Below are 22050 nucleotides of genomic sequence, written 5' to 3' on the forward strand. Positions count from 1 at the left end.
TAACTTATCGAAAAGGTGAAAACTGAATCCGCTAGAATTTTTTACGTAGAATTCAGTGGCGTAAATAAATTTTCCTGGAAATCACTCTTGAAACATGTTAAACTTAAAACTTGAAACACAGAACCTGCACATGGCTTTGTCCATAAATTCCATTGACAGTTTTGGCTGTCTTTCTGCCTTTGCTTATCAGGTCTGTCCTAAATTTTGGCGAATTATTAAGAGCTTTTTCTCTGTCTCTAACATGGTGATTTTCTCAACCATTCTGGAGATTTGGTGACCACCTATTGTTTTTTGTTCTTGTAACTACTTTTTAGTAGTTACAACGCCGCAAAAGGGTTCTGGACTTCTGGACCTATAACTGGGCACTGATGAGGCTTGTTTTGCTTAATCAATGCCATTCAGTGCCATTCATTTATTAATTTAAAACATATTTTGCAATATTTTTTTTGTATGATTCAAATTGCCTTGAAGGGTGGGTTCTTCACTTTAGACATTTGACATGAGTTCTTCACTTTAGAAAATAAATAATTATTATTTGTTTCTGGTGTTTTGCAACGACATTGCAAATCTAGACATTAGCGGTAAAATCTGCCTCTTTGCAGACGATACTAGTTGGGAGAGGCCCAGATATTAAGGCACTATATAATATTATGTACTACGTTCAATGACTTACACTATTAAATATTGGTGCGATTCTAATCTCCTATGCCCCAACCTATCAAAAACTAAAGTTTTACCATATAAAAGTACTATACAACCTTTTGTACTTAATAACACCACTATTGACGGTGTCGACTCACACATCGAAGCTTTATCAAAGAAACTACGCGCTGCCTGTTTTGCGCTAAGATCAGTTATTAAGGAACTTAACTTATCAACCTCTAGAATAGCCTATTATGCCCTTTTTGGAAGGAAGGAAAGGAAGGGAAATTTTAGCTTTCAAGCCGCATCAGCATCAAAGGCTATTTAGCGGCGTATCATCTGTTACTTTAGTTCGGTAGTATATTTGACAAAAAGTAAAAACTAAACAACACCTTTATAGACAGATTGTATATGTTAACAGTACAGACATTGATCTTGTAAAAATAAAGTAAATGGTACAGAACAACATAGAATAAAACAATAAAACGTAAAAATATGTACAATTTAATTAGTAATTGGTTGCTTTAAAAACCTATATTTTAGATATATATCCCGATCTTTCCAGAAAATCAAAAAGTTTAGGTTGCTCACTTCACCTAAGTTTACCTCACCTCAAGTTTAGGTATGCCCTTTTTGAGTCACATCTTCGTTATGCCCTTCCATTCTGGGGTACTCGCTGCGCAATAAAATTTGATCGTATTTTCAAACTTCAAAAGAGAGCAGTTCGATATTTATTGGGACTGAACAGTAGAACTCACTGCCAGAATTTCTTTAAAAATTTCAAAATACTTACTCTTCCGTCTTTATTCATTTTTGAATCCGTTTCTATCCACAACTATCCACTTAGGAATGCGGAACACGATCTTTATCTGCCAACCCCGAGCTCAGAACTAGTTAAAGGCTCAATACTGTACCTACAATGCCAAAAAAAAATGTAGAATCATCTGCCTTTGAATATCAAGTCGCTTTCATTCTTTCCCGCATTTCGCAAAGCTCTGAAATCATACTTACTGGAGAGAGCCCTATGTGTGGTAAACGACTTTTTTGTTCATGAACAATTTTGAATTTTAAAATTTTGATCATCTCACACACTGGTCAAAAGTCGAGTATTTAATATTTTATAACTCTTAAAATAAAATTATATCCATTTACAATTTTCCTATTGTAAAATTTTATTGATACGCATTTCTTTGTGTCCTGCAATGGCAATGTCCATATATGTTCTATTTGTAATTTTAATGGCTTAATTTTTTTTGAATTGTATGATTTGTATTGTATATTTTTTGTGCTTTTGTTTGTTTTTGTTTTGTGCTTTGTCGATGAAGCAATTTTGGCTTTTTGCACAATAAAGCGTTATTTTTTATTAAAACAATGTAGGTAGTCTATTTACTGTGATTACTATACTTATAATTTACACTCCATTCATCAATTATGACATTTAGCCCAACATTAATTAAAACATCCGGTATATCGCCAATTACCCACTTCCTGTCACGTGCCGCACCGGAACCTGATGAGTCTGATGACATCTGTCTCTCGCCGGTGATCGTTCGGCTCCCCTCACCCCACCTTTAGTATCATCAACGTCTTTTGCGGTCTGTTTACCTGTGGAATCCGCCTTAAATTCACCTGAAAGAATGTTAAACGCCTTTGACGTTACGCTTATTGGAGAACGCCGATGACGGCGGCCGAGTTGGTCGTTTGTCTTCGGTACGACGACTTTAAGCGGTCAACGGTGTTGCCAAAGTTACCGATTTTTCTGAAGTCTCCCTTAAGGTCGAGACACAAGTAAGGACCGCGTCCGTACCAAGGCACAACCCTGTATCGGCCGTCATCCGATATATTTTTCTGTTGACATGATTATCAACAGAAAAATTGATTTTTATTTGGGACACCCTGTATTTTTTTAATTAACTGAAAAGAACTTAAAATTACCTTTCCGAAAATATAGGACACTTGATATTTTATTATAAGATAAGCCCCTTCGAAATACAGAATTTTTAAAAGTTCGCCACTTTTAACTAGTAGGCTATGGACTCTGGACCCCTTATTAATGATCTGCCCCTAATGGAACTTGAAAACATATTTTTCCAGCAAGACGAGGCACCGCCTCAGAACGCTGAAGTTATCAGCAAATTTTAGCCGCCAATTTCGAGAATAATTGAATAGCTAACCAAGATCCCAACTGTTGGCCGTCGAGGCCGCCAAAATGCCTATAGATTTTTATGTTTGTGGAAGAATAAAGGTTCTTATACTTAAATTGCCTGTATAATCTAGACAAGAATTAGAAGTACTTAGCGGTTATGCGAGGGTATCTTTCACTCCCAATGAGTTAATGAATTCCGCGAGAAATGTTCAAAAACGGTTCCGTCTGTCCATAACAGAAGACTGTCGACATGTCGAATACCTGTAGCAAAATCTCATGTCTTGGTTTGCCATTAATTTTTATTGTTATTAGATAGATGTTGATAAATATAGTTTAAATTTTTATAAAATTGTGCATCTCTCATTACAAACATTATTTTCGTTTTAATTGCTGCTCACAGCTAAAAGTTTTTTGCATTACCGGCACCCTTCAAAGTTTACTTATTCAAAGTGGGCGAATTTTTAAAAACTCTATATCTTGAAGAAGAATCGAGCAAAATATCACATATGCTATATTTTGGAAAGGTAATTTTAAATTATTTTCAATGAATTAAAAATATACAGGATGTCCAATATAAAAAATCATTTTCTGCTTTGGAAATGTTTTCATAAAAATACAAAAATTTTCATAGAAAAAAAGTTACAGCGATTTGTTAAAAATGCACCTTTTTGAAAAACACCCCGTAACTCCGAAACGGTAACAGTTGAGCTCCAGACACCAATATTAGTTTTCGTCTATCTTCTATTAAAAAAGGATGTTTCCTTTTCCCTTAAAAAACGTACAATTTGGCCCACCCTTTACCTTTCGAATATGAATCAAGATCCTGAAAATTAATTTCTACCTTAAAATTTTCACCTGAACCTATAAAACCTGGCCCTGTTTTAAATAGAGAGAATTTTAAAAATCTACTGATTTTCCATTCAGCAACGTGGCAACGCCGCTCAGCTGTCCGGTACCGCCAGTACCACCGTGGTCTACTCGTTCATGCGCAAAAATCTCCCGACTTCAGAGTGACCGCGAGCCGAGCTTTCCGATTTGTTGAATTATTTAATTAGTGTCATGTTGTGTACTGGTTATCGGTAGTACTTTTAGTGTTTGTTTATTCAGTGACAGGTGTGCCATACGCGTTGAACTGTTGTGCTACCTATAGTGTCGTCAACAATCAAAGAACAAGATGACAATGTCCGAAAAACAAGAACATTTAACAAAATTGTGTCGTTCACCTCTGATAACAACGAACTACATTTAGTGTTTGTCATAAACAGCATAATCTTTTAAAGGTAAATACGAATTTTAGAATGTATGTCATCGGATAATAACAGAATCTTGCTGTTCTCTTTTAACCTTCATTTTAGTACCCGATAATGAGGATGATATATAAATATTTATGCGAGATTTTAACGTATGCACAAAGAAAATCGTTAATGAAAACTATTAATTAACATAATAACCATAAAGAGAAGGATTGAACGTATTGGAAATGTATTTTATTGTTGTTAAAGTCGAATTCCTAACAGTGATTTTATTTCCAACTAAGCTTTAACACATTTTGTATAGATTTGCCGCGGTTAAGCAATCTAATCCTGCATTAATTTATCCGTATATGTTAATTATACATGATTTATTTTGTTGTTTAAAAGAAACGACAAACAATATTGAATTGCAAGTCATTTATAGTAAAGAGATTTCTGATCTGGAAGACTTTGAATATAAAAGTAATTTTTGTAAAATTAATTTCAAGATACTATCCCCAGAAACGCAATTGTAAATGATAAAATAAATTTTCCACGACCTCTAAGAATTTTAAGACCTCAATAAAATGACAGAAAATAGGATTTACCTGTGAATTAAAATAACAGACACAACTGTCACTGTTTGGTTATGTATCCTCTCTAAATACATAATCTGTGTCCTCTCCTTGGACTGACTATACTCTGCAGGGGATATAAATAAGTTCAATGGGGGTGAGGTAACGCTATGTGAGAGAGCCCTTCTTTTGGAAATTACAAGTTTTTAAATAATAAGTGCGGGTCCGTAACACTTTAGTGCAACAGAGATTAAGCATTTTTTTGAAAAAATAAGGACTTCAGGGGTGTTTTAGAGCAGTATTCTTTCAGAAAAAATGCGGATTTTGACGATTTAAAGGGGAAAAAATACCCATTTTTCCTAACCTCAAACAAGGGCTTTTATCTTAAAATCAATGAATATTTAAAAAAAAATATATAAATTAGTAAAAACCAACCAACCCCACCAAATAACCAACTAACCAATGAATTAACACCCTCCAAATAACCACGCTAACCAACCCGCCAAATGTGCCTAATGACACAACTTCATTGATTACGTGTCGAAAAATAGTATATATTTAAAAAAAGAACCTGAAAAATCCGCAAATTTTATTTCAGAAATTGCTTTAAAATAATCCACACCAACGAATAAGCTACTCGAGGGGTGTCTCACTATTGGAATTACATGTACATTTTCTTGGCAGTCGCTGGCAGTCATTGTCAGTCTTATGGCAGTCGCTGGCAGTCATTGACAGTCTTATGGCAGTCGCCTGTAATAATTACATGGCAGTCATAGGCAGTCTTCTTCGTAGTCATTGGCAGTCGCTTGACAGTGAAAGATTATTTTGGCAGTACGTGTACATTTTTTACCCGAGTGAGACACCCCTCGAAGCTACTAAACAGCGTTCAATTTTTGTTGCACTAAAGTGATAGCTTACCATAAGTGCTGTCATAGAATGTTATTCAGGGTGATCCGAACTGTATTCCGGAAACTTTGGCAACATATTTTGCAGATAAAAATAAGTAAAAAAGTTCGTCAAAATGTATGTCATAAAATGCTTAGTTTCGGAGATACAGGGTGTAGAAATTTAATTTTTATTTCGATTTTTTCCAAATAATTTCTGAAGTAACTTCAATATTTGGATGAAAATTGGTGTCTGGGAGTTTTTTGACATGAGGTATTTGATTTTGATGTCAATATGACTCCTACTTGTAGAGGGCACCACCTACATATTCTTTAACTGTTTTGAAGAATAATAACTTTTCGTCCGTACCTGTATAAATCTATTGAGTAAATAAATATAGATTTACGACTTTTTATATATAAAAAAGGTCTCTTGGTAAAAATCGCTACGAGTAGTGGTTCTCGAGGTATATGGAATCGAATTTATCAATACCTGTCATCATTGACATGAATTAAACATGTTGACTAAATAGTTATTAGACTGAAATCATAAATTTGAAATGTTTTTATGCCAAAAATTCAACAGGAACTGTTTTCATCATTTTTTCGCAGAAAAATTTATGATTAGCTGATTTAAAAAAATAAAAATTTCCCAAACTTATTGTTTCAGTCAAATAACTTTACTTTTTCGTATCCGGATTATATTATGGTTTATTAACCCAGTAATGGGCTACGCCCAATGCTTCCCGTTTAGCAAGGGAGCAAGGAAGGTGCCTCCACGCGTGCATTTTACACATATGTTAAACAAAGAAAACTAAAATGCCGGCGTTCCCTGGAAGCGTTGTCCAAGTGGACAACGGCCAAACCGTCCACCACCGGAAACCAATGCAATCAAAAGTCAAATAACTATCTACTCAACGTGTTTTTTTTTTTGTCAATAATGACATGTATTGACTATTTCCATTCTAAATATCTTGACCATTTCCCAATTATGGCGTAGCCCCCCTTACATATTTAGACTCTCTTTGTAATTGGGCCCATGCGGGTGCAAGTTATCCCTGCTAATTTCCTATATCATGGTCCCATAATTCCTCGTGGTTCCAGGTCTTCCAGGTCTCCTAATTCCTCGTGGGTAGCATGCCGTAATTTTTGTGGTCCATCTGTTGTCCGTCCTTCTTGCCAGGTGTACATTGCCACTTGAGGGATTTGATTCTGTTGATGACATCTATTACCTGGGTCCTTTTGTCGTGTCCACTCTATACTTTTACGATCTTTTTTGGTTATTCCCAGCATATTAGGTTCCAATGAGCGTCGTGCGACCTGTTGTTTCCTTACAATGTCTGTCTTCTTTAGATAAAGTGGCATTCTAGATTTGAATATGATGAGTGTATGAGTTTTTTCCAAGTTGTTTCTACGTCGTTCTAAGGAACTTAACTCATCAACCTCTAGAATGGTCTATTATGCCCTTTTTGAGTTGCATCTTCGTTATGCCCTTCCATTCTGGGGTATTTGCTGCGCGACAAAATTTGATCGTATTTTCAAACTTCAAAAGAGAGCAGTTCGATACTTATTGGGACTAAACAGTAGAGCTCACTGACTCTTCCTTCCTTATTTATTTTTGAATCCGTTTGCTTAATCCGCAAGCACATATTCCCTATTCCGGAAAGGCCTTCTCACAACTATCCACATGTTTAATCATGAACGAACAATTTTGAATTTTAAAATTTTTATCATCTCGCACACTGGTTAAAGGTCTAGTATTTAATATTTAATATTTTATAACTCTTGATTTTATGATATATAACATGATTTTATCCATTTACAGTTTTCCTTTTGTAAAATTTTCTAGATACGCCTGTGTTCTGCAATGTCCATATATGTTTTATTTGTAATTTTATGACGTACATTTTTTTGAATTGTTTTGTATTTTATGACATTTTTCATTTTTATTATTTGTATATTTGTTTTTGTACTTTTTTTTTGGTGAATGCTTTGTCGATGAAGCTGTTTTGGCTTTTTGTACAATAAAGCGTTTTTTTTTTCATCCATAAGTACTCCACACTCCATGCTAACTTAATTCTTCTGTTGATTTCTGGTATTAAAGATCTTGAGCTGTGTATTAGTTGTCCCAAATATATATATTCTATTCTACTATTTCCAGTGTTATGCTATTTATTAGAATATCTTTTCTGTCTACTAGTTCGTTGTACATTACTTGAGTTTTTGCTAAATCCATTTTGAGACCTAGTTCATTAATTTGTGCTTGTAGTTCTTCAGGACTATTGGCAATTAAGACTACTTCATCATTTAACAAATAACTGTTGCTATTTTATTTTTATATGAGAAATTTTTTGAATGAGATGGTATATTCCCAAAATATCGATACATAGGGATGCATTTTATTTATTCTCCAAAAAGAATCTAAAAATATATTAATTATCGCAAAATTAAAGAGCAAAATACAAACAGAAAAATAAAAAAAAATTAAATAATATTGATTATACATACATAAATAAAAATTCTGAAAATCTACAAATAAACTTTTTTCAAATATATATCCAGATTGCCTTGAACTCGCTGTAGATAGATATATTATATCGTACTAAAACAATCACATTTAGGTTACTGTATTTTAATGCTTTCTGTACCTGCTTTGTTACAATTGATTTTATGTATTTTCAACCCACACTGTACTAATGGTTCATTAGGAACAAGAAAAAATATATGTTGTAAAAGTGTTGTTAAAATCAGTAAGTGATTATTTGTAACAACATAAATAAAAAAATTAGCGCCTGTCGAAATATGTAGGTCATGAATATCCCTGATAGCTGTTGACCTTTGAAAAATGCACAATAATGAAAACCCTGATTGTTCAACACGCGCATTGAATCATTCAAAATTCCCCAATTCGGTCAGTGAATCAGAAAGATTCTTGTAACCATCTTGAGGGTAAAGAATTATAAAATATTTGCTAGCATAGAACATACAACCGTAAAACCGTTATTTCAGAATTATATTGATAATATACCAAATTCATCAACAAAACATATAATGCCCATATGGGCAGTATGATCCATATTACAGAGCGTTGTGATCCTTTCACAATACAAAGCAAATATTACCATGCCCATTAAAAACTTAAAACTAAATATTTTAATTATTATCATCATCATCATCATCACTTCCAGCTTATTCAACCATTTTCAATTATGGTGTAGCCTCCCTCCCATATTTAGATAATCTTCCTGTAATAATTGTGCTTGTTGTTGTCTATTGTTAGTTTCCTAATATCATGGTCCTATAGGTTCGGTCTACTTTTGGGTCTCTTAATTTCTCGTGGGTGCCATGCTGTAATTTCTGTGGTCCATCTTTTGTCCGCTCTACTTGCCAGATTTCCTGCCCATTTCTACTTGAAAGATTTGACTCTGTGAACTACATCTATTGCCTGGGTCTTTTTCTTTTTAACTCTTTCTGAGACTTTCTGGAGTTTCTTTGTTACTCTTCTTTGTTACTTAAACTCACTTACCACTCTGGCTGTATGAGGCCGTGCATTGTCATGCATGAGAATGAAGTTTCTCCCAAAATCATTGGCATATGGTAACACGACAGGCTCAAGAATTAAATCACGATATGTGATTCCTTTAGTGTTAGAAACCTTTCAAGAAAAACGAGATCGGTTTATCGGCCTAACTGGACTCCTCCCCAGACCATAACTGTTCCACCTTGATAAGGGTGCATTTCCTGAACATGATCCAACCGAATAAGATTTCCCGGTTCTCTCCATACCCTAAGCCTTCTCGAATCCGGATGAATTCCAAAGCGTGACTCATCCGTGAAGAGAACATTGGCCCATTGTTCATTCGACCACGGAACATGATCTTGAGTCCACAAATATCGTACCTCTCGATTTCCTCTCGTTAAGGGTTGAGCTCTCCAGGGGCGTCTACTTCTTAGGTTGACCTCTCTTAATCTATTGCGAACAGTGTCAGGACTAACGGTTACTTATGTGTTTCCTGGAGAATTAAACTAAGCTCTGGTGCTGTAAGAGTCGGTCGGCGTCGAGCATTTTATTGTAAAAAATGATCTTCCTGAGGGGTAGTAATGCGATGTCGCCCTGTGTACCTTTCAGCAACATCGCCATTTTCACGGTTGCGTGCACTTAATGGCGATATTACACTTTGCGTTGTATTTAATGCTGCGCCAAATCGACGTAGTAAGGTCGATTTGGCGCATTCCAGCTTCGAGCATGCCCATGGCCCTTAGCATTTCGTCTCTGTTAAGATGTCTACGCTCCATAATGTCGTTTAATACTAAACAGAGTTATTTGAATGAATTCTGGCCAGTTATCATAAAAACATAGCCAGTAGAGGTTAAATTCGAACAATTGATACTAGGTGCTTTTTATACATTTGACAAAAAATGCACAAACACTTCTGCAAATATCCCAAATTTAGAAATAACTAGTGTGACTACTTTGTTTCAATCGATGTAGAAAGAATCGGCCTACAAATATGTGGTTGTTTATTCAAAACATTTATTTTTAACTTTAATAAAATGATATCCCTAGATTTTTCCGGTGTGTGTATATTCATCTACTATTTCCACACTCTGCAATCCTATAGCTTATTTCTATAATAATTGATGTCTACTGCAAATCACTGACAAACTCGTACTAGACAGTATATAGAACAGAAATCCAATGGAAAATAGAGAGAAATAGCATATTCAAATTTAAAAAGATATGGAAATATATAGAAAACACTTGAATCTAAACAAAAATATAACGAACAAAAAATGACAACAATTTTCAAGTCAATTATTCTAGATTATTCGATCAATCAGCAATCCGTACTACAAGATTGTCAAAAAACTTTGACTTCGCTTTACTGTTAGGCGGTACAAAATTCACCTAGTAAGTAAACGATAAAAATAAATAAGTACTATCAAACTTATCATTGACATGTACAGATATTTCAAGGAGAGAAATGAGATGAATCCTTTCACGGGCAAACAGTGAACAGACCCAATATAATATCGATTTTTCTGATAAAAAATAACTTGATGCCTTTCATAAAGAAACGCCTCAAATATAAATTCGCGATCCAATTAGATTTTGACATCGTAAGCGCTCTCTAGCATTTACCGTAATTTCTGTTACCTACTTTCGTAAATATATTGCAAAATACAAAAATACCTACAAATTCGCACCCGTCTCTTTACATTACATTTAACAGGTCAAATTCCTAACGTTAGTAATACTATACTCGTAATAAAACTTTTAGGAATATTCCTCTTCTTACTACATTTTTTATTTAACATACAAATTACTACAATATTCTGCCTATTCCAACTATCATATTATGCAGATATGTTGAAAAATCTGAAAGCTTTAGGAAGGCTACCAAAATATAACATCCCAAACTGACAGGCCAGGCTAAAGCGGCACCCAACTATGAACTAGTAAAGCAAGTATCATCAAAATCCTATTTTTTTTTGAGGTTCAAGTTAACGTCTCCTTTCTGCTGCAATGGCTAAACTGGACAGGACCTACTTGTTTACGCGGAATCCGAACCGTCCTCGGCCATATCATGGCCAATGGCCTACCGACTTAGGAAGTGTCTAAATTAACTCTTACTCACGAGATATCCGATCTCATCCGGCCTTGAACCGGCGTGAATGAGCAGTGTGTATCAATAGATTTTACACTTTTCCCTTTTGGACAACAGCACGATGCAAAGTTTCGAACCGGTCACCCGTCCATCCACTAGCATCGCCTTACGTCGCTTAACTTCGGTGTTCTAATGGGAACCGGTGTTTCGACGTAGCTGGGCCGTTGCCCATCGAAATCCTATGCTTAAGTCTTATTCTAAAAACTCTGAATCAGGGTTAAGCAGACCGTTCACTGGAGAAACAGACAGCGGCACTGGCATCATCCATTCGTTTTACAGCAGGACAACATGCAGCACTAATAAAATATCATACTCTTTTCCACTCCCTGATGTCGTATGGTATACTATCTTGGGGGGGAGCAGCGGGCACTTGTCTTAACAGTGTATTTGTTAAGCAAAAGAAAGCAATTAGAATAATAGCAAATATGTCTGCATTTGATAGGTGTAAGCCCTTTTTTCGATCTTTGCGCATAATTATGTTATATCAAAAAAAAATATCAATAAATACAAATCTCACACAAGTGTACATGACCACGATACGCGTTTTAAAAATAATCTTGTGAAACCTACCTCAAGATTACAGAAAACAAGCTCTATTGGTGTGGATTTTTATAATTTCCTTCCACTAAATTTCAGGAAATCAAGCTTGAGTGTCTTTAAGTGGCATCTTAAAATATGTATAGTGCACTTGGCACCCTACTCCATTAATGATTTTAAGGAAGCTCTGAGAGAGGGCAGAGACCTGCAGATATTATTTTAATCCTACATGTCATTTTAGGTTGTAATGTGAGTGCTACTATGATTGCATTTTTTTATCTTTTATTATATTTGTTTTTTTTATCTTGAGTCGCTAATTGTAATTGTAGTTCTTATTTCTCATTTCATATTTTCTGTTTATATCTATTCAATAAGTACATTTTTTATTAACTGATTTTTTTTACTTATCTATGAAAATTTGTACTTTCGTATGATCAATAAAGGTTATTATTATTATTATTATCAGACCTAATTCTAAGCCAACAAAGGAACTGCTAATACCCAGTATGAATAAGTGCGGACTACAATACAGGTCTCTTGGCAGGACACATAGCTGTCAAGTGCTACCTGTATCAAGGACGTTTTTTCTACTGTCAACTCATTGCGAGCCTCTGGATCGCAAGGTACTTTCTATTTGGGAAAGCAAGGCTAGAACAGAGGGAACTATTTTATACCCATCCTATCAAGGACCTGCGCAGGTTAGCGCAGGATGCAGGGATAGAAGAGTAGGTGCAGACAGAAAGGGAACAAAAACAATATGGCTTACAGGCCGCAGTGTTTCCGGCATAAAACATACTCTTATATTAGATGTAACTTTGAAAGGTATCCTGACTTAAATTCACTGGCCATCAGTCAAGTCATGGGGCATAGATACTAGGACATGAGAGTATTCTAGAAAATAAATTTGAATCCATTTCGTGGAATACTCTTGGACTGATTGGCTTTTATTTTCACGAACGTGAAAGCCAATCTATTCTATCACCTGAATAAATTCCACTTCTTCTGAGTGTTACTATCCGTTTCGGATGTTGGTGATAAGCAAAGCGATTTGAACTTTACTGGCTGCTGCTCTAAATAATCCTCCTGTAGAAGGGAAAAACCAACTTCTGAGGTTTTTCAACCAGGAGATCCTGCGTCTTCCAGATCCTCTTTTGCCTAAGACCTCCCTGGAGTATCAACTGAAGTAGACCATATCTTTAGTTGTTCCTCGTTATGTGCCCCAGATATTCTAATTTCCGTTGTTTGATAATGTCCACTATTTCGTTCTTCTTGCCACTACATGCAATGCCACTACATGCAGTTAAAACAACTGAGCAGCTTCTGTTGGAGATGTGTCAACAGTCTTCACACTCTAACTGGAATTTTCACCAAATATTGAACATCTAGCAGCAAAAAATGAGCCCAAATGACACACCACTCTGTAGAAGATATACACAGAAAGAGGAATCGGTCCAGCATGCTTATTTGGACCTGTAGTCAACCAGAGAGTTTATTTTGGGTGAATTTCTGTCTACTGTGGTCAATTTGGCCAACAAATCTGATGGGATTGGCGGACGAAGGCATGTGCAGATTTTGTCAGACGAAAGGAAAAACACATTTTGTGGCAGAGTGAGAGCTTGGCAAATGCGCGCTTCTTGGTATTGGGCTATGATAAGCCATTGACAAAGAACTATAGGATGAGACTGGAAAATGTAACGTAGAGATCAGAAAAGGACTACAATAAATCTAAAAAGATCACAGTGGAGCAGGCCAATAGACACCTCAAAAATCTGATCAAATTTAATGAGTAATTTAGGGGAGACACATTATATTAGAATGATGGTCCAAATTTAGTCTAAGTTTTGCTGTTCTTTTGGATTGTCATTTCATCTCTAAATGTAGATTATGTAGATAATTTATAGATCCGCGCCCTTATACATCTAATGTGCCCCCTTTTGGTCATATAACTCAGCATACAGTCTCTTGTGGGCTTTGACAAAAGCCACAATCTGAGATGGTTTTATGGAGAGTAGTTCTCAAACCCCATACCAAAGTTTATGACACAAATGGTTGGGTCATCCTCGACATACTCTGTGTTGGGGTGTTCTGGTGTCTCCCTATTTTCCCAGAATCTGCATTCGCTGTTGTTTCATCTACAATCTACTGTGGTGTTCCTTGAGGAGACATTGTCCTGTCAAAACCCAATGACAATCCGAAGATTGTTCTTACTTTTAAATCAAGGAAAATCTTGATTTTTCTCGGTCGTAAGTTCGTAAGTTCTGAGAAATGCTCTTCACTAATTATAATTTATGTCGTGATTGATCTTGAAAAACTTTAAAACCAATTAATAAACAATAAAAATTTACTAATTATGAATGTAATGAACGATACCGCTATAATATTCTGAATAGTAATAAATTTGAAAAATTGAAAACGTGGAAAACGCAAACCTAGAATGTTTTAACCTTTAAACGAAACACTAAAAAACCTGATTCTCAATTAACGAAAGCAGTTATTAACATTCCTGCGATCGGTCTAATAGAAGCACTTTCCATAAAATGCTGCAACACAACCGTCGTATTGAAAATAGCTACGATAAACAGTTAGTTATTATAGTATTTTTTCCCTAATTCACTATTGTGGAATGTCACGTGCGTTTTATCAGTCCGGCAACACGCGTGTCACCAAAACGAAATGAAAGTTTATACTTATTATAATAACAAACAACAACTGTTTGCATATATACGTGGTTCAAGGTGCTAATACATGCTATCACCCATTAATTTTTCATTCATTAAATTTTCAGTCAATAGGAAATGGCAATAAAAATAATAAATAATGTCTAGCTTTGGTTATTGTCCCCTTTCTATATCTGAACCCATTCCCTCCTATCCCTGTACCCCCAGCAACTAACTTGTACAAGCCCCTTGATAGGATGAGAGTATGTCTCCAGTTCTAGCTTAGGTTTCCCAAATAAATATGTCGCCCAGGATCCGGAGCCTCGCAGTGACATTGTTGATCTGTTGTTTCAGGATCTTTATCGCAGGACGCAGAGTCTGGCAGCAGCAAAGACTTCCTTTGATACAGGTTGAGCTTGTCTAGGTAACACTTGACAGCCTGAGTAAGTTGACAGCCTAAGTTTTAACTATCTATTGATATTTTAATTCCAAGTTTACTTCTCACTGTATCATTTTAAAAGTTTTAAAATGCACATTATTTTAATATATTTATATTTTTATGGTTTCACACACTTTTTAATGGAATTCAAAATAGTGTATTTTCCCATTTAATTTTGCAACGAAACAATAATCTCCATAATTATGTAATGGAACAATTAAAATTGAAAGTAACAAGAACATCATGGCGTTCTGCTTCCATTATTTCATATATGCAACAATCTCATATGCCCTATTTACATTTAGATTTTCTACAATTACCACATATAGATACCGCTTCATTCATATTTACACCCGCTTCTATACAAAATATGTGTATCTATTGAATAAATTAGTACATCAAGAGATTAAATAAAAATATTTTTAAAGTGAATTTCGTATAAGCAAGTTTTCATTGGCACATCTTCGTTATGTCCCTCCATTCTGGGGTACTTGCTGGGCAACAAAATTTGATCGTATTTTCAAAACTTCAAAAGAGAGCAGTCTGATATTTATTGGGACTGAAAAGTAGAACTCACTGCCAGAATTTCTTTAAAATTTTCAAAATTTTTTTTTTTTTTTTTTTTTCTTCTTTTATTTATTTTTTAAATCCGTTTGTTTAATCCGCAAGCACATATCTGCTATTCCCGAAAGCCATCTCACAACTATCCACTTAGAACAGTGGAGTATGATCTTTATCTGCCAACCCTGAACATTTTTGCACTTAAAGTATTTCAAAAATAAAAAAAAAAAATGTACAATCATCTGTCTTTGAATATCAAGTCAGTTTCTATCTTTCCCTGCATTTCGCAAAGTTCTGAAATCAAACGACTTTTTGTGATGTTTAATCATGAAGGATTTTGAATTTAAAATTTTGATCATCCCCACACCTCACACACAGGTCAAAGGTCGAGTATTTACATTTTATAACCTTAAAATTATATTTTTTTTTTTTTTTTCATATTGTATTTTATTGATACAACTTTTGTGTTCTGCAATTGTCTATCGTAATTTTGTAATTGACTTAATTTGATTCAAAAAAATATAAAAAAAAAAATGTAATTTTTATTATTAGTATATTTTTGTGCTTTTTTTTTTTTTTTTTTTTTTTTTTTTTTTTTTTTTTTTTTTTGGCTTTTTGCACAATAAAGCGATATTTATTATTATTATTATATACGGTATATCTATATCACAGCCCATTCATTAGACAGCAAGTCAACTTCGCTAGTTTTTTAGTATCTGGAACAATTATTATTAATAAAAAAAATAGTTTTAAGAAAACATTTTTTTTTTTTTTTTTTTTTTTATAATTTAAATTGTTTTATACACTCATTACTCATTAATTTAAGTACTTCCAGAGTTGTACAGAGAGCACACACAACTTGCACATTACCTGATAATAGAAGTAGTAGTCTTACTTGGAACGATAATTGGATAAGAAGACAGTTTATATCTAAATATTTACAAAAATCTTGTCAATAAATGATATGAATTGTTTACTCACAGAACTAAATGCTATATGTTCTGATATGTCTAAGCATCTATAGTTATTTGCAACTAAAACGAAAGATATAAAGGAAATAATGTTGTTTCATTAAATTCTGTGTTTACAATATGTCAGTACATTTAACAGCTATGCATTGAATCAACTCTGATACAAGTTTTGGTTTATGCCGACATAATGTTTTTAGTATTAATCACGAACATAAATATGCACAAACAAACAAACCAGCTTATTGATAACAGTTTGAATTAAAATTTAACAGCGATATCGAATAACTTATATACAAATTCTATATTATGGCAAAATATATACCCAAAGCTGTTTACAGCAAAACTAGAAGAAAACTCGTCAACCAGGGACTGGACCAACAAAGATTGAAAATAGGATGGAGAATATCTTAAATATCTAAGATTCGCTGATGACATAGTCCCAATTGCCAATAGTCCTGAAGAATTACAAGAACAAATTAACGTAACAAATACAGCCAGCAATAAAGTCAGTCCTAAAATAAATTTAGCAAAAGTAAAGTAATGAACAAACAACAAATCTAGTAGACAGGAAAATAAGATTCCAATAAAATTATACAACTTGAAATAGTAGAAGAATATATATATTTAGGAAAACAAAAACACAGCTCTGGATCTCCATTACCAAAAATCAACAAAACAATTAAGTTGCCATGTAGTACATGTGGAAGAAACTCAATCTTATTCAAATCTAAAATGCAACATTATCTAACAAGAAAACATTGGATCAATGTGTACTAGTAGTCATGACCTGTCCATGCGAAACCAGGACACTAGAAGGTTGATTCTCACCATACCTTCCATTTCCATTCCATATCCGTTCTTGTATTTTATCGTATTGACGTTGGGGCATTCCGTCTCCTATCAGTTCCATATTAATTTTATTGTACAATTTATAATTACTGAAAGGATTTTAAAAATTTGTATCTTTGAAAAAGGTATAATAGATTTAATTAAGAGGTAAGTGAAAGAATAAATAAATATAACCAAAAATTTTAATAGGTTACCAAATGTAAGAACTTGACAAAGTTGTATCTCCTGATAATAGCTTCAGTCCGTCCGCCAAAAAAATGTATGGAAGGAAAGGAAAACGGAACGGATAGTGTACATTGGTCCCATTTATTTACATGATATAATATTTTATGTAAAACGGAAATGGAAACGGAAGGGGTTTACATGGAAGGTACAGTAGAATCAACCTTAAACTGACATAAGGAAACCAGAATACACAAAGCTAAATGCAACGAAATATGCTGAGAATAAGACCGTAAAAAATAGGGTAGTATAGAGTGGACAAAAGACCCAGATACATGTAATTTAGAGAATCAAATCGCTCAAGTGGAAATGGACAGGACCTGGCAAGAAGGAAGGACAAATAGATGGACCATAAAATTTACTGGATGAAAATCTCCTATAGAAAATGAAAAGACCTAAAGAAGACCCTTTCAAACCTAAGATAGAATCATGGTATTAGAAAATTAGCAGCGATAACTTGCGCCCGCATAGCTAATAATAGGTCCAATTACAGGGATATTATCTTAAAAATGTAATGGGAGGCTTCACCATAATAATTGGCAATGGTTGAATAAGCTGAAACTTGAAAATGATGATGCTGATGTGATTACTATGGCAAAAATTAAAGATCAACGTCCTAAATATTCAAAATTATTAAAAAACGTTACATATCGTCATCATCCCTTTTTCTGTAAAATATCTAAGCAAGTAATCGCAAATAACCAGCCTGTGGCTGTGCATTTAAAATTATTTTATTCCAAAAGCTCCAAGGTTGGTTTCTATTCGCTTGATTTTCATGGTAATCGAGATATTTTCTTTTTTCCGCTGTTAGTTTAAATACATACGTATATAGACACGCTTATTGCATAACGACAGTACCAGATACCATTCCACAACATACAGATTGTGCAATGTAAAGCTAAAAAATATTTGTCTAATAACATGATCTGTTCAAATTTTAAAATTTGAGCTTGTTCCATGTTGTATATATAGATTTTACTTAATTTAGATATTTATACTGTGGTAGAAATTTACGATATCGAAAGATGCGCAATTGATTTTTTGCATGGTGTCCCACCTGTTCGCAGCAACCACCCCAATCATGTAACTTCTAGCCGCCAGACCAACCTAGCAAACCAATAATTGTGCTTAAGCAAGGAATGCCTAGAGGAGCTGGACAAAGTAGACAAAGAAAATAAAGTTCCACAAAAATTCTTAATATATCAAGAAAACTAAAAAAAAAAAAAAAAAAAAAAACGATCTAGCTAGAAAAGGAGCGAACACTCCATTAAATGGACCAGAACCGGTTTGTTCCCAAGTGGAAACCAACTTAAAGCAGGATTCAAGAACCTGAAGACTCTATCCATAATCTGGGATGGGAATCCTTCAACGGCCAGTAATTTATAACTCGGTAATATTACGGTAACATTGGTAATTTATTAAAAGCAGTTTTTAAATATTATTTTTACAGTTCAAAACTTAAACCATTACAGAAAAATGAAAAGAACGTTTTTTAAACTAGTCAGTGTCAGAGTAGCCTATATTAAGCCGGTCCCACACGTTCGATGTAGCAAACGCCTTCCAATGTTGAACATATGAACATTTGCCACATCGTCTTGAAGATGGAAATCTGTGCCAAATGTTGATTATAACGTTTTAACCAACGTTGGACGCATTGTCTAGGACCGGCTTTCTAGTATGTAATAGATTGGATAATTGTAAATCATCCTCAATCCTGTCATATGGTTGTTTCTCTGTTAATTAAGTCAAGACCTTGAAACGGTCTACTTACTGAAGAAGTTTCTGAGGGCTTTACGACCGAGAAAAATGATCTTCCGAAAATCTTACGACAAAGATCTTCCTGTATTTAAGTAAACGTTTGGATTGTCACGGGATTTTTAATAGGGGACACTGTCTCCTCAGTGAACACTCCAGAACAGCTCATCACTGAGTGCGCTGACGATAACCATTCGTGCCAAGGAACTTTGGTACAATTGATATTGGAGATGGAGAACTACTCTCTGTAAAACCGTCCCAGATAATGGCATTTTACCGTTCTGGGACTGGGTAAGGATGAGTTATAACCTGCTATAACTCAAGAAAGAGAAACACAACAGATCTGTAAGGTCGTAGTGATTTCTAAGCCTCCCACTCAGTCTAATTCTAATTTTATTCTCTAGTCTATTAGGTTGTTATCTCGGATCACAGTAAAAAACTGATCTATAACGCGATTCTGAAAAGCGTAATGTTATGTGGCTCTGAGGTATGGCAGTTAAGCGAAGAACATAAAAAGAAGTTGTTGTCGACTGAAATGGACCTCTGGCGAAGATCAGCCCGAATCTCCTGTTTAGACAGAATTAGGAACGCGAGAATACGTGAAAAAATGAAGGTAGAGGGTACATTGTAACAAGATATACAAGAAAAACAGCTGCAGTAGTACGGCCATGTACAACGAATCGCTGACGATAGAATACCAAAGCATGTGTTGCAGTGGACACCTACAAACAGACGTAAACGAGGCCAACCTAAACTCTCCTGGAATCAAGGAATCGACAGAGCCATGTCGGAAAGGAACCTACTACCAGGAGATTTGGGACAATAGACGGAGGTGGCGCATGGAGACCGGAGGGCGATGAAGGACGCTGTAAAACCGGACATACATACATACATACATAGTCTATTAGGTACTTCGAAATCGATATTTAATTCTTCTTCTTCCATTTCTTTCTTCAGCAGCTTCTACCATTCTTGGATGTTCTCCATTTAGTAAATTATAATTATAAGGGCTATAAATAAGTGTGGCCCTTTTCACGGTCTTCTTTTCTTCTTAATTTGGTTATTTTTCATAAGCGTAATTTTTCCCCACCTCTGGAAGTATTTAAACCAATGGACATACAGGATCAATTATAGGTATATCCAGTGATAACGTTATCAGTTATGCATGCAATGTGGTTTTCAATAAAATATTGCGTTTCTGAATAAGTAGAATATATTTTACGTATATACAGGGTGTGAATCTTAAATAAGTGCAAATATTGGTTAGTCACGGATTAAGTTTGATCGGCACAGCTGCCCACTTTATATATTTTCTTTTATTATTAAGTTTATTACAGCTATTAAGTTTATATAAACATAATATCGTCGGCTTTATCACGAAAAGGCGTAACTCGATTTTGGCGATTTTGAGATATCAACGTCATGACATGCCCAATGGGTTATTTTTTAACATAGCAAATTTGTGCATTTCAATATTATACCTTTATTTTATATTCATTGTTACGTATGTTGAGATAAAGTTACGTATGTTGAGATAAACTTTGTTATATCAATTGTTATACCAACTATTATACTACAGCAGCCAGGCATATTCTGCGTATTATTTTCTGTGGTTGCTTGGAACAAAATAAAAGTAAGCTAGCAGCTCTCTTTTACAGTGTGGCTAATTCAACAAACTTGAAAGAAATAAGTCTTTGATTTTTTGCCACAAACTATGGTTAAAATGAGTTAAACTTTGCACATAGCTGTATTCAGTGGCGTGTCGTATAGGGGGCCAGTGGGGACGAATGCCCCCTCCGCCCCTAGGCGCTTAGCGCCTCTAGCGCTCTTTCAAAAAAAATAGAAAATCTAAATTTAACGCAAAAACAAACGGTGCCCTACCATATCTACCCTTAGCTCTTCAAGATAAAATATCACGTATATATTTCTGACATTTTATTTTTGTTTTAATGTTTACTTATATTTCTAATAATTTAAATTTAATGAAGTAGGCGTATACGTAGATACGAAACGCCGGCGCCAAAAAAGAAGACCAAGGCAGTCGCGATGGAAATAAGTTCGGGGAATCACCGACCGAAATATAATCGATTATAATGAAGTGCTGAATAAAATTAATATATTGTCCAATCACTTGCAAAAGGTTAATATCAACTTATGTACAGCTGCCCATATGATTACTGCTGTAACTAAAGATCTCAAATCATTAAGAAGTGAAAAATATTTTGAAATTTTAAAAAATCAGGCTACTATTTTGGCAAATAAATGCAATACATCAACATCATTTTCCACAAAAAGAAAATGAAGAATAAAAAAAATCACGATAAAATCCAGAATAATTACTTCTACATCAAAATTTAAGATAATTTCAAGATATCAGTGTTTTATGGTACTTTAGACATTTTAACTGGTACCTAGGAGCTACCTGGTTTGAAGTGACTCTTTAATATATGCCAGCAATTTAATTGTTTATTGAACTTCATATGAATCATATGAACGTCAATGATGACAATTTAAAATGTCTTCTTCTAAACTGGATCTACAGATATTGTACCAAGCAGATGTTAAACCTTCTTTAATTGAGGAATATAAACATTTCTTGTGCAGTTTATTAGAAGAAATTAATGCTGATGACGACAAACTTGCACCTGACGAATATTTATCATTTCCATTGACCATAGTCTTCATATCCATCTTTATGTGCATTACTGAGGTTTTTTACACTATAGCTACCAACAGTGCTGGTGCAGAACAATCTTCTTCAGTAGGTTAAGAAGAATTAATAATTACCAGAGGTGCACCAGCACACAAGATAGAACCAATTATTTATCACTTAATAAAAACACTAAATCACCACGTAAATACAAACATCTTTTACTTTTACGCAAATACGCAACTGAACGAAGTACAACAG

The 22050-nt window shown here is 34.5% G+C and overlaps 1 protein-coding gene across 1 annotated transcript in view; it reads left to right on the forward strand.

Annotated features, from left to right (window-relative positions):
• Positions 1-3788: 3788 nt before the first annotated feature.
• LOC115886792 overlaps positions 3789-22050 on the forward strand; it is a 91305-nt gene continuing 73043 nt past the window's right edge. The window contains exon 1 of the mRNA XM_030906079.1: positions 3789-4068. The gene's annotated coding sequence lies outside the window, so the exon portion shown is untranslated. The remainder of the gene's footprint in view (positions 4069-22050) is intronic.

Source organism: Sitophilus oryzae, unplaced genomic scaffold (genome assembly GCF_002938485.1).
Source record: "Sitophilus oryzae breed Bouriz unplaced genomic scaffold, Soryzae_2.0 scaffold_496_pilon_pilon, whole genome shotgun sequence".
Classification (NCBI taxonomy): Eukaryota; Metazoa; Arthropoda; class Insecta; order Coleoptera; family Curculionidae; genus Sitophilus; species Sitophilus oryzae.